Genomic DNA, 6,160 nt, shown 5'->3' with positions numbered 1-6,160 from the left:
AAAAGTAAAAAAGGATTTTTGTTACAGATAGTTCCATTCTAAGTGTAATAAAATTTGCAAGATTCTAATAGAAAGACTCGAACTCTTAGTTGGTCTGCCACGGTATTCAAATGACAATTTTGTTCATCATTTTTCGGATATTTATGTGAATCTTGATGCTGCTTGCAGATTTCAATAAGTTAGTACGAACAGTTCATTCAGAAAGTTTATCTTTTCAAAGAATGTTTTTTAATTTAATTTATATAAAGGTTACCACTCTTTCTTTTTGGAAGAAGTTTTAATTTATTTATTTGTTATTGTCGATAAGAAAAAAAAACAGATTATAAGAAAATATGTGGAAAAAAGGATATCAGAATGGAAAGTTGGACTTTTTAAGTTTATATTTTGGTATTTGTATGTTAATTTTCTTAATATTTATCATTCTTGCCAACCTCTAATACTTAGTTATCATATTAGTGCATATTTCCTTCGTGCATAATTCCTAATTTTTCAACCGAAAAATTCAGCTATTGGATGATATGGTATTACCATCAATCAAGAAAAGAATATTCATTTAACGATTAAGTTTGTGTCTAATTAATTAATGAAAATAAATAAAAAAAGTAGGGATTTTAATTTGATCTGTAGAAAAAATTATTGCACATGTCAAGATGTGAAGACCATAGATGTTTGTGGAGTTAATGAAATTTTAATAAAACCATTATAAAATTAATATTAAGTGAAATCATTACTGTGCTTATACAAAAAATTGCTTATTTAGCTGCAAAAAAAAAAGTGAAGGTCTTAGGTCAACACTAAATAGTGTCAAATAAGCCTACGTTATTCACAAATTTTAAATAAAATGTCAGAAAGCGTGGGTTATACTCACGCAAACTTTAAAAAAAAATAAAAAAAGTTGCGTGGATTAAACGGCCACTATTGAAAATATAAAAATAATAAAAATTTAAAAGTTTGAAGGTTTAACCCACGCTAAATATTTTAAATTAAATTTAAATAAAGAATTAAATTCTGAAGGTGAAACCCACGCAAACAAATAATTTTTGTTTATTTGAAAATTCTTAATTGTTAAGGTTTTGAATATTTTGAAAAAAATTTAAACCTTTTTTAAAGGATTGCTTGCATTTGATACGGGAGAAGTCATCGTCGTTCATAGCCTTAAATTTAGGCTATGAACAAGGTGAGCAGTGTCGTTCTTAGTTTGAGCGTGAGCAGCGTGCCATTGTTGTCCATATAGAGAGGGGAGTAGTCACTGTTAACGCTTGAGCTTGAGCAGCGTGCCACCGTGATGGAGTAGCCGTGCCACCGTGAGAACGCAAACGGAGTCTCTACGATTTTGCCCTAGGTTTTCATCTCGATTCCTTTCTTTCTGTGTTGTGTAATTTTGTTATTGATTCCAACTCTTTCTCGTTTTTAGACAATGAGATATTAGAGAATTTGTTTCACCATATTCAGTTGAGTGATTTCCACATGCTTCAACCTTAAACACATTCCAAAAACTTGAAAAACCCTTCCAATAGCGCCCTGAATTTCCAAAATTTCCCAAATTTCCCAAATGCTGCCCTCAGAAACGAAACCACAAATTTAAGAACAAGCTCCTACACTGATAGTCGTGGTTCTTCTTTGGTTCTTTCTTCCAATTTACATGCTACTTGTGCTCGCGGTAACAGTTCATTCTTCTGTAGTTTTTTCTTCTACAGTTCGTTTTTATTTCGATTTTCTCATTGGTTAGGGTTCATGGTGACCTAAGTAGAGTTGATCATTCTCTTGTAATTGCTTTTGTCACTATGTTTGGACTAATATGCATATCTCTATATATCACACCATGCATCTATGACCTCCCTGTACCTCAAATCAACTCATATGTAATCATACTCCTTGCCTTTTCTCCAATAAACAATTTTGTAGACTCTATTTGACTATTTTTATAATTATATACATATATATTCCCATGGACAATATATATTGTTATGAGCGTGGACAATGCATACTGGTGTTGTTGCCATTAATCAAATCAGTCTTTAATAAGATGTTTGGTTTGGTGGAGAATTAGATTTAAATCGAAGTTGGTTTATATAAAGGAAATAAAAAAAATCGAAGTTGTTCCTACCGACCATGTTGTTTTTCCCTGTTTCTTTTTTCTTTTATAAATTATCATTTTCCACATTTTTTAATCTACTTTTTCTTAAAAAATACTCAAAACTGTAACAATATTTGTGTATTGAAGTTGCTGAAATTTGTATCATTCTTATAGGTAACCTTTTTTCTTCCTTTCTCTCATGTTTGTTCTGTTAAAGTTTTCATGATTTATCTTGAGAAATGAAGTTGCTTGCTAAGTGTTTGAGCTACATTTCTAAGGTTGAAATATTGAGTACTAGTTGATTTCTAATGTACCCTTAAACAATATCCATCATAATTTTAAAATGATAGGGCAATTTGTGATGCTTTACTTTTTTTAATTTGTTTATAGCAGTGTATTTGTAAAGGAGCTAGTTAGTATACTTTGAATGTTTTGGAAGGAAATTTTATTGAAGTTTTTTATCAAATCTTTGGAGTCATTATTTATGACAATAATCATGCTCTTCCAGAGTCTGAAGATGTAGAGTAACAGCTCTGAAGATGTAGAGTAACAGCTGTGTTTTCAGGTGGAAAACAAATATGGCTTAACAGTTCTTATTTGTTTGCAGATCACAACCATAATCAATTCAGAATAGAAGAATAGTGCTTTGAGGTGAGTGTTCAAACTATTTTGTTAAAGAAATCAGCAAATGAAATGTTATGGTAAACATTGAAAGCAAAGTTGAAAGTTGAATGTTATAATAAAAGGGCATTCTTTTCTTATTTTATTATTATTGATAACAGTTCTTACACAGGACAAGTTATTTTCTATCAAATATTCTAACAATACTATACTGCTTATAGGTCCAAACTATCAATTCTGTGTGATGCTGAGGTTGCTCTCAGGTACCATTATTTCTCCTCCTTCAACTTTCCCTTTTCTTCTTCTTAAATTAATGTGTGAATGCTTATGCTTCCTGTAATTTTAGCACCCCTCTTGCAACCAAGACTAGTTCCTTTAATATGTGACCTTGTAAATTTCATGCATACCTATAAAATTTCACTTGTAATGATCCGTGTGAAAAGGTTATTCATAATTTTGTGTAGGTTTATGTGCATGATGTGACTACTGTTAGTTCCCTGGAATATATGTAGCTGAAGGTAATTGAGACTTTATGAAATTATCATTAATTTAAAATGTGTTATCAAGGATTGAAATTGACCACAGTGTGCGTGTGACAATTCCTAGAAAAGAATTATGAATAAGAAATGAGTGAATGTTAAAGAATAAAGAGGCATAATGTTAGCAGTAATTATCTAGTGTTGTGCAGGTTGTTAGAATTCACATATTCAGATATTCAGATATTCAGATATAAAATTAGAATGATTAGAATTCACATATTCAGATTGTTAGGTCTAAGTTAATATAACTGTTTCCAAAGGTAATAAAATGATTAGCAGCTGCAGTTGATGAGGGAAATTGCATCATGTCTTTGCTATTCTCATCACTTTGCATCATGGAAATTAGAGGTGTGCTAAAGGAGAAAAATCTCATTCTTATTATTCTCATTCATACCCTTTTACAGTAGTTTCTTAATTTTATTCTTTTCTTCACATGTATAAGTTTTATCTTAAACTATTCTTCTCCTTTTATGCATGAAACATGTCTCCAAGTAACATTATTATACTTTGTTTCAGATCTAGAACAACCTATTTGCTCGATTACTGGTTTGCCTGCCAAGTAAGATCTCTTTTATCAACTTGGTAGTTCTTGCATTTTTCTTTTCTAATGTTGCAGTTCTTGGTTAAAATTGTCTTTGGATAGCTTGTATTCTTGTTATTTATGTTATTAGTACTTGAGTATTTTTTTGGGATGGGAAGTTTGGATATGCTTTCCTTGCATAGAACAATCGGTTTTATGTTATCTACTGTTAAGGAATTCTTTAGTCTATTTCCACTATACCCACATATTGTTAAGGAATTCTCTCTGGAATAATATAGGTATCGTGATCCAAAGACTGGCCTGCCATATAACTCTTTTCCTTGTATTAACTAATTCTGTTTTAGTCCACTTATTGCACATCACTCATAATGCCATTTGTATGTACTTCAACCATACTTTATTTTTTTGGTCCATAATTGTTCTTTTGTGGGTTTGGAACTTGATCTTGAGCATTATGTATATGCAGCTAACTTGACAGAGAATCCAAGGTCACCGGTTAGTGGGTCTGGCAGCAATTCATCTCCCCATCAAGGTTTTACTTTCAAAACTGCATTCTGTAATTATGATAATTGACTAATTAAAAACATAAATTGGTCCATTGATCCCTTTACTAAATTTTTGCTGCTTACTTTCAACCTGTTCATTTTTTCACCATGAATCCTCACTTTTTTTTGTAATGTATCTGCAATTGGATGTACATAAGAATTTAATTGGTTCAAGATTAAACATGTCTTCTGCGCTTCGTATTTTTATATTAGGTGATAACATGATTGTACTTATTCATAATAACTAATTAGACTTACAGACAAGGTAAAGAATCATCAAATTTTTTTCTACAGGTTTTATTGCTAATAAATATTTTATGTATTTTTTCTTATTGTTTTCATTTGTTTCTCATTTTTTTTAGACTGCTTTTGGTATTTGGTATATGAAGAACCTATAATCTACTGGGCTGCCGATTTTCAATGGAATGCCTTAAAAAACAACTGTTCCTAAGATCCTGAATATAACCACCAAGATATCACTATACATGTATGATCTGCCCTTTTGTTGCCTTTGTTTTGGAAGAAAAGACTAAAAGGGGCTTATTTTGCAGCCAAACAAGCTTCTCTTGTCTCCCCCATTTTACCTTCATTTCCACATATGTAAATGTCTAAAACCCTTAATTTCTGCAAATTTCTACCGGTAAAAAGATAAGGAAAATTCTACATAAATCATTATTTGGTTAAATTTCTTGGTAGTTCTTGTAGTTTAACAAATTTTACATTTTAATTCTTATAAATTTTACATTTTAATTCTTATATGAAAGACCATCAATTTTAGATTTTATGCATTGTATTTTTAATCTTCTTTAGTCATTATGAATTTAAATAAAGTGAAATGTATGCTATAACTAATTAAACTTAGAGATGGTACCAATAAAAGACTAATATGAGAGAATGAATAGTCAATATTACATATGTCTGGTGCTGATTTGGAGTTTAAAAATTTGCATTTATTTATTGTATAGTATTTTTTCTTCGATAGAGAAAGATTATATGAAAAAAATGAGAAAAAGTATGATATAAGATAATCTATACTATTATTAAATACAAACTAATATTTTAAAAAATAGTTATTATAAATTGAAAATTATTGATCTTTCTGTGCTTAACCACTTTTTATTCATCAATATAATAATTTATTCATTACGTTTGTTTTTTAGTTTTTAACTTATCAATTCATTGATGTTTTTTTCTTTTTAATGCTATTGAAAAAAAAGGAAATTAAAAAATATTAATATTTAATATTTAAAATCCAAACTTTTCTTTAAAAGTGGAGTTCAATGGCTGCCAATAATAGGGCATACAAAAAAAAAATTATGTGTCCACATATCCAAGGTTAAGCCCATTCTAATTTCATTGTCACTTTACCAAGGTCAAGCCCTCGCTTTATTCTAATTTTATTGTCCCCCTGTCCAAGGCTAAGTTCACGCTTTATTTTTAATTTTATTGTCCCCTTATCCAAGGCTAAGCCCACGCTAATTTTATTGTCCCCCTAGCTAAGCCTAAGCCCTCACTTTCTGTCCAAGGCTAAGCCCCCGCTTAAGTTAACATTGTAATTTTTTTGTGTTGGCAACTTGTAGGCAAAGCCCACGCAAGCCAACTTATTGCGACGCCACGCACCCGACAATTTTTTTTGCGACAAGGATATTAGCTTCAAAGTTGTGTGAAGGCAAAGCCCACGTTAATTGCATCTTTGCGTGGGCTTTTTGTGATTAGTGTCCGCCTTTGGCCCTTTCTAATAAAAGTTTTGTTTTAATAGTTTTCCTTAAAAGTGGTCTGTGTGTTGTACTAATAGCAATATTTTTCAAATAATCTACCTTTAACCTATTTATTTATG

At 30.5% G+C, this 6,160-nt stretch overlaps 1 long non-coding RNA gene across 3 annotated transcripts; it reads left to right on the top strand.

Moving 5' to 3' along the window:
- Nucleotides 1–1,114: 1,114 nt before the first annotated feature.
- LOC137831072 (uncharacterized) lies at nucleotides 1,115–4,504 on the top strand. 3 transcript variants are annotated; one of them, XR_011084324.1, is made up of 5 exons: nucleotides 1,115–1,342; nucleotides 2,685–2,728; nucleotides 2,920–2,961; nucleotides 3,754–3,796; nucleotides 4,245–4,504. It is a non-coding gene; the product is annotated as an uncharacterized lncRNA (long non-coding RNA). The 3 variants fall into 3 exon arrangements; XR_011084325.1 differs by having other exon boundaries at nucleotides 1,130–1,342; nucleotides 2,586–2,728; XR_011084326.1 differs by having other exon boundaries at nucleotides 1,130–1,660; nucleotides 2,586–2,728.
- The last annotated feature ends 1,656 nt before the right edge of the window (nucleotides 4,505–6,160 follow it).

The sequence above is a fragment of the Phaseolus vulgaris genome, chromosome 6 (genome assembly GCF_000499845.2).
Source record: "Phaseolus vulgaris cultivar G19833 chromosome 6, P. vulgaris v2.0, whole genome shotgun sequence".
NCBI lineage: Eukaryota > Viridiplantae > Streptophyta > Magnoliopsida > Fabales > Fabaceae > Phaseolus > Phaseolus vulgaris.
Note: the sequence above shows the minus strand (reverse complement) of the source record. Positions and strands in the feature narration are given on the sequence as shown.